The following is an 8,751-nucleotide window of genomic DNA, read 5'->3' on the forward strand; positions in this document are numbered from 1 at the left end:
TAATATATTTTATAATATAGCCTATAGTCTTACTCGATAAATGATCAATCTAACACTGAGATAAGTTTTTAAATCGGACCTGTAGTTCCTGAGATTGACGCGTTCAAGCAAACATACTCTTCAATGTTGTTATATTAGTAAGTACCTGATGGACTTGTGTTACAGGTACCAGACAACGGAAATATATTTAATACTTTTATACTATACATATATTTAAGATTTTTATTATATGATGCACATATTTAATACACATCCATGACCCAGGAACTTTGAAAACTTTTTGTTCCGTCGGCGGGATTTGAACCCGCAACCTCCGGCTTGAGCTACCAACGCGCTCACCACTGAGCCACAGAGGTCGTCAAACTATTTTTAGACATAAAATAAAGATTTTTTTTAATTATCGCTTGACAAACTCGAGTCTCGATCTAAAAGACTATGAAATGGTATAATATGGTAGTGATGATGATGATGATGATGATGATGATGATGAATGTAATTTGCATAGTAGCATATGGTTCCTGTTCTTAAAACAACGCCGAAACTCCCAAACTTGTATCTATAAAGAATCAAGAGTTCTCTCAGCACCTTCCGAACCACGGTATACCAGGTATATCTCGGTGCAAAATCTTACTTGTTGGTAGCATATGCTTAGAATACTTCTCACGTAACCGAAGTCACCACACGTTTCCCTATAAGTTTTGAGGAGTTCCCTCGATTACTTATGGATCCTTCATCAGATCACCACTTTTGTGAATATAAAAATCGGGTAACATACGGCGGAGTAATCGTTGAATATAAGAAAACGAACATAACACCTCCCCCATTTTGAAAGTCGGTTAAAATTGTAGCCTATGTGTTATTCTGATGTATAAGCCATATTATTGTAAAGTTTCATTAAAATCCGTTCAATAGTTTTTGCGTGAAAGAGTAACAAACATCCATACATCCACACATCCATACATCCAAACAAACTTTCGCCTTTATAATATTAGTAGGATGTAGCCTATAATATATTATCACGCTAAGACCAATAGAAGCGGAGCACCAATGAAGAATGTTTCAAAATCGGGTGATTTTTCCTATTGTGCTGCGTAAACGATAAAAGTTTCGCAAAAATTGGCAGAATTTTCTTTATTTACCCATGAATTAGTTACTCTCTCGGGTCTGTGGCTGTTTGGTTGTTCGTTTTGTTCGGTGTTGCTATGTGTCTGTGCGGATGATTTTCTTGCTCTCTGTATTCGATGCCTATCCCTATTCTGGCTGAGGCGAGCCTCACGCTCTACAGATGATTCTCTTTCTCTCTGTATCCGAATTCTATCATTTTTCCGACTGAGGCGAGCCTCACGCTCTACAGACGATTCTCTTTCTCTCTGTATCCGAATTCTATCATTTTTCCGACTGAGGCGAGCCTCACGCTCTACAGACGATTCTCTTTCTCTCTGTATCCGATTTCTATCACTATTCTGGCTGAGGCGAGTCTCACGTTCCGTTGACGATTCTTCATCTCTTGCTGAACGTGCTCTTTTGGCATTCACTGTACTACGACCTAAGCAACAAATAACCCAATCGCAAAGCAAAAACAAAAGTCCGTTTTTCTAACGCAAGTCAAATATATTTTTATCGACAATTCAGAAACCAAAGAACCAGAAACAATGAATATCTGAAAGAAAGCGCTGTGGTTGCTCCTCTGCGTTACCGTCTGCACAACCACACAATGACGAAATACACTATCTACTACAATAACATAAGCCCGAAGCTTATGAGAGCCCCCGGCCGGTTCTGCCGTAACCGCTATGTCCCTCGGCCGCCGCCGCGCGACATATTTTTTGATTCCGCGTAAGTTTATACGTTTGAAAACTTCTAAAGTATTGATCGAAATTGTATAGTGTAAAAGACAATTATAATCTACATTTAATGTCTTAGCTTCCAAACATGTTTATTTGGATAAGGGTTAATGTTGTAAATTGTTAAAATCGCTTCGTAAATAAGCCATTATTTTTCGTAAAAAGTAAAGAACAAAAATGGCTATTGTGAGTTATCCCTAAGAAATAGACATATACCATCGCGGACTTTTTTGTTTACCTAATTAAGGTGTACAATACTGTAGTACATTATTTTGATCTATCTCGTAGGGTTTAGCCAGCGTTTGCAATATAAACGCAAAAAAATGAATTTATTTACGACATAACATTAGAAACCTCTAAAATTATCAGTGTTTCTCTACCATATTATGCATATGTTATACATATAAACCTTCCTCTTGAAACACTCAATCTATTAAAAAAAACCGCATCAAAATCCGTTGAGTAGTTTTAAAGATCTAAGCATACATACACACATACAGACAGCGGAAAGCGACTTTGTTTTATACTATTTAGAGATAAGCAAGAAGGAATATTTTGGTAGATTTTTCACACAATTATTAACACTTAATACGGTTCCCTTTTTTCTCTCATTAAATATAGCCTATATTCAGCAGAAATAGTGTGGATTAAAAAATATGCATTAATACTTCCATCGTGCATCGGCATCGTGGGTATCGCAGACACAATAGATCTTCAATTGTTATGCTGGCAGCCGGCTGCCGCTATTGGAGATTTATAGTTAAAGAAATTAATTAATTATAATAGCAATCAAAAATAATAGTCATTCAAAACTTATTTTAAAAAGTTCTAAAAATATTACTTTCGTAGTCATAACTTTTAAAGCTTTTTTGAAATTAGGATTATAATAATGAAGCACGATAGTCTATATCAAATCAATAAAGCAGCACCCGGCTGTCGCATAACTATTGAAAATCTATTGTATCTGCGATTCCCACGATCGAGGTAATATTTACGTGGACTCTCCGGGCGAGTCTGTGGCACTGATAATTAAATCTCTCCCCTACCGCACGCACACCCGCGCATCACGCCTTGACGCCCAATTCGCAACGTGCAGCAGAAATCGTAATATTTTAATTTCGCCATAACATTAAAACCAAACGTCCAATTTTAATCATTCAAAGACCAAATATTATCTACATTAACTGTACTTAGTTGTGAAATAATTTATTTTGATAAGGGTCAATAGCATGATTTAAATAAACGCATTTAAATATAGTCCAAAAAAAATTCTAGATTTTTTAATAAAAAAATGGTTATTGTGCCTCACTCAACATAGATAGGTATAGTGTGTCGCGGACTTTTTTGTAGATATTTAAAAGATCTATAATTACTTAGAACATTTTATGCCTCTATCTTTTATAGTTTAGGCAGCGTACGCAAAATAAGTAACTTTTCTGGTTGATTTTTTAAACCTTGCGTCCGAAAATCCCAAATATCTTACGGAACCTTATATTTTTCCAAAATAAAAATTAGCCTATGTTCAGCAGAAATAATGCAGGATTCCAATGGTAAAAGAATTTTTCAAATCGGTCCAGTAGTTTCGGAGCCTATTCGACTCAAACAAACAAACAAACAAACAAACAAACAAACAAAAAATCAAATCTTTCCTCTTTATAATAGTAGTGTAGATTAATAGATTAACGAATTTAAAAAGGTGTATCGGAAAAACTTAGCTTCGAGTTTGACGCAAAAAATCAAGTAAAAGTTGGGTAGTTTAAAAGTTCTAGCAATAGAACGTTGATAAATCGGCCATCGAGTCTGAGGTCTGATTCTCATACCTCGAAAGTCACTTCGAGCGCTGACAGTCTTGCTCGAACGAACGCACACATGCTGCCTTACACGTGAGTGGGGCAGCATGCTCTCGAAGTGCAATTCGTAGTACGAGAATCGTGCACCTAGTACTAAAACTAGAAGTCTCGGCGATGCTAACATTAATCATTGCGATAAAAATTGGACCACATAGGACCAATACGCTTTTCATGGCATGTCGAATTCTTGTATATTGTTACTTGGTACATTTTAAGATTAATGCTCAAGTGTTTACAACATAATTATTATGCACTTCTATACACTATAATATTATAAAACAAAGTCGCTTTTTCCCCTCATGTCCCTTTGTTCCCTTTAATTTTATCACTACTATTTGATATAACAACATAAGTGAAAGTGTGTAATTTTTGTGTTAAATAAGTAACTACAAAGCAACAAAATATAAATTGCGTTTTTACCACTCCTTACACAAGCTTATTGATTCCTTGTACTGTACTTGTGAGTCAAACTTAGAATACAAAAACGTAAAATAAAATATGTTTAATTTTGACGAAGAAAATAAGAAAAAATTAAATTAAGAAATTTTAAAAAACCCCCGCCAAAACAACTTTAAAAAGTAATGAAATAATATTTACTGCCTTTCAGTTCAAATAATTCCTAACTTGTGTAAAGTAATATTTTAGCCATAATTGTTGTCACGGTGTGTCGGGGGACCGCCAAGTAAACTACAACCTACAACCGCCAAGTCGCTGGTTACCTATCTCGATTCAGATCGCTGTGAATTGATCCTTAAACTTGTTATGTGAAATCAAACATCTACATTAGCGGTCCCCCGACACACCTTGACAACAATTATGGACTAAAATATTACTTTACACAAGTTAGGAATTATTTGAACTTAAAGGCAGTAAATATTATTTCATTACTTTTATAAGTTGTTTGGCGGGGTTTTTTTTAATTTCTTAATTTAATTTTATTTCATACTTATTAAACTTGTGTTGGTTATAGTGCAGAATAATTCCTACCAACAGAATCATTTTCTCATGATTACCATCTATCAATGTCCTTTTCGATGAGGCCGTTAATGTGAGCCCAAACATGAAACCTCCACTTTGGGTTCATACGAAGCTCGGTTCCTATAGAATCCAGGTGATGCGGCAGCAGCAGCATGTAAATATTTACTGTTTATACTTTATCTACTTCTTACTGGTTGTCGCAATTAAAATGAGCCCAAACACGAAACCTCTGCTCTAAGTTGGCGAGGAATTGGATATCCTATTGATTACCAGGTGATGCTGCAGCACCAGGTCAACTTTCCATTATTATGTGTATACGTATATTGTATCTCACTCACTCACTCACGAACTGGAATGAAATATAAAACCCATCAAACGACTACAAGTTGCTAACGGCCTTTCATGAACCAGATAAACCCTGATTGTCCAGCACTGAGGAGGCTGATGATAATGAATTATAGCTAAGAACAAAAAAAAACTCAAACAGCTTTCAATCAAAATCGGTCCACCCGTTTGGATGCTACGATGCCACGGACAGACAGACAGACAGACAGACAGACAGACAGACAGACAGACAGACAGACAGACAGACAGACAGACAGACAGACAGACAGACAGACAGACAGACAGACAGACAGACAGACAGACAGACAGACAGACAGACAGACAGACAGACAGACAGACAGACAGACAGACAGACAGACAGACAGACAGACAGACAGACAGACAGACAGACAGACAGACAGACAGACAGACAGACAGACAGACAGACAGACAGACAGACAGACAGACAGACAGACAGACAGACAGACAGACAGACAGACAGACAGACAGACAGACAGACAGACAGACAGACAGACAGACAGACAGACAGACAGACAGACAGACAGACAGACAGACAGACAGACAGACAGACAGACAGACAGACAGACAGACAGACAGACAGACAGACAGACAGACAGACAGACAGACAGACAGACAGACAGACAGACAGACAGACAGACAGACAGACAGACAGACAGACAGACAGACAGACAGACAGACAGACAGACAGACAGACAGACAGACAGACAGACAGACAGACAGACAGACAGACAGACAGACAGACAGACAGACAGACAGACAGACAGACAGACAGACAGACAGACAGACAGACAGACAGACAGACAGACAGACAGACAGACAGACAGACAGACAGACAGACAGACAGACAGACAGACAGACAGACAGACAGACAGACAGACAGACAGACAGACAGACAGACAGACAGACAGACAGACAGACAGACAGACAGACAGACAGACAGACAGACAGACAGACAGACAGACAGACAGACAGACAGACAGACAGACAGACAGACAGACAGACAGACAGACAGACAGACAGACAGACAGACAGACAGACAGACAGACAGACAGACAGACAGACAGACAGACAGACAGACAGACAGACAGACAGACAGACAGACAGACAGACAGACAGACAGACAGACAGACAGACAGACAGACAGACAGACAGACAGACAGACAGACAGACAGACAGACAGACAGACAGACAGACAGACAGACAGACAGACAGACAGACAGACAGACAGACAGACAGACAGACAGACAGACAGACAGACAGACAGACAGACAGACAGACAGACAGACAGACAGACAGACAGACAGACAGACAGACAGACAGACAGACAGACAGACAGACAGACAGACAGACAGACAGACAGACAGACAGACAGACAGACAGACAGACAGACAGACAGACAGACAGACAGACAGACAGACAGACAGACAGACAGACAGACAGACAGACAGACAGACAGACAGACAGACAGACAGACAGACAGACAGACAGACAGACAGACAGACAGACAGACAGACAGACAGACAGACAGACAGACAGACAGACAGACAGACAGACAGACAGACAGACAGACAGACAGACAGACAGACAGACAGACAGACAGACAGACAGACAGACAGACAGACAGACAGACAGACAGACAGACAGACAGACAGACAGACAGACAGACAGACAGACAGACAGACAGACAGACAGACAGACAGACAGACAGACAGACAGACAGACAGACAGACAGACAGACAGACAGACAGACAGACAGACAGACAGACAGACAGACAGACAGACAGACAGACAGACAGACAGACAGACAGACAGACAGACAGACAGACAGACAGACAGACAGACAGAGAGACAGACAGACAGACAGACAGACAGACAGACAGACAGACAGACAGACAGACAGACAGACAGACAGACAGACAGACAGACAGACAGACAGACAGACAGACAGACAGACAGACAGACAGACAGACAGACAGACAGACAGACAGACAGACAGACAGACAGACAGACAGACAGACAGACAGACAGACAGACAGACAGACAGACAGACAGACAGACAGACAGACAGACAGACAGACAGACAGACAGACATACAGACAGACAGACAGACAGACAGACAGACAGACAGACAGACAGACAGACAGACAGACAGACAGACAGACAGACAGACAGACAGACAGACAGACAGACAGACAGACAGACAGACAGACAGACAGACAGACAGACAGACAGACAGACAGACAGACAGACAGACAGACAGACAGACAGACAGACAGACAGACAGACAGACAGACAGACAGACAGACAGACAGACAGACAGACCCCTCTTTTTTGTCGGGGGTTAAAAATATTGAGCTTTACTCTTGGTCGAAAGTCGAAAAGTTAAGTAGACCTTCAGACCTGGATGTCTCCCAAAGTAACCGCGACAGAAACTCAATAGTTGCTGGTCGTTCTTACCTTTATAGAGGTCATAAAGGTATACTTTCAGCTTTTATAAAATGACGAAAGTCTGGCTGTCGCTGGCTTTTTGACCATAACGTCAAAACGTTAACCAATTAACAACACTGATGAGTAGATATTAAACTTCTGACAAGAAACGTCATCAACCTCAGAAAATGGATATAAATATATCAATATCCTTTTAAAAGGTTACTATATTCAATAGTCTATCTGTCCGTCTGACCGTCCGTGTCAAGACCCTTTATTTCGGGATACGTGGAAATATCAAGCTAAGTTTAGAGCTGTATTATATTTATGTCTAAGGTCCCTGGGCTGTGAAGAAATAAAACTTCTAAGTTGACGTAATAGAGGCTGTTGCGGCATTTCAGTGGTAAATCCATACTAATTACTTAACTAATATTATAAACGCGAAAGTGTCTATCTGTCTGTTACCTCTTCACGCCCAAACGTCTGGACCGATTTTGCTGAAATTTGTGTGTAAGTATGTATAAACTTTGAGTTCCGGGAAAGGACATAAGAAACTTTTTTTTTTTTCAGAAAAATGTACTGATTTTGCGCGATAAACGAAATTGTGTGCAATTGATTTGCTGGCGTCAAGTTTTACAAGACGTTGCCCATAGAGCAACAAGAAAGTGTCACTTATAATTTTACTATTTGTATCCATTTACTATTGTTTCGTTTTGAGACAGCTTTTAAACTAAACCCGTAGATGTGAGAAGGGATAGAGCGGTCCTTAATACTAATGTTGGCTTATACGCTCTCAGCATCATAAGATGCTCTTAAATGCTTGAGCTAGTGTCATTAATGTGTAGCGCTGAAGAAAGAGCCTCTCAAGTAGCAGTTAGACAGCTTTGGTGCCGAGTTAATTTATTATAAGCAAACCGCGAATCTTACGATCGATACTGTTTTACAGCATCCTAAGCGTGACCTCGATTATCACGCGTAGCAGTAAGAGCGGTTTATTAGTGACGACCTCTGTGGCTCAGTGGTGAGCGCGTCGGTAGCTCAAGCCGGGGGTCGCGGGTTCGAATCCCGCCGACGGAACAAAAAGTTTTCAATGTTCCCGGGTCTGGATGTGTATTAAATATGTGTATGATATAATAAAAATCTTAAATATAAGTATAGTATAAAAGTATTAAATATATTTCCGTTGTCTGGTACCTGTAACGCAAGTCCTTTAGGTACTTAGCACGGGGCCAGACTGACGTGGTGTGAAGCGTCCATAGATATTATTATTATTATTAGTTATAAAT

The sequence above is a fragment of the Aricia agestis genome, chromosome 6, assembly GCF_905147365.1.
Source record: "Aricia agestis chromosome 6, ilAriAges1.1, whole genome shotgun sequence".
Classification (NCBI taxonomy): Eukaryota; Metazoa; Arthropoda; class Insecta; order Lepidoptera; family Lycaenidae; genus Aricia; species Aricia agestis.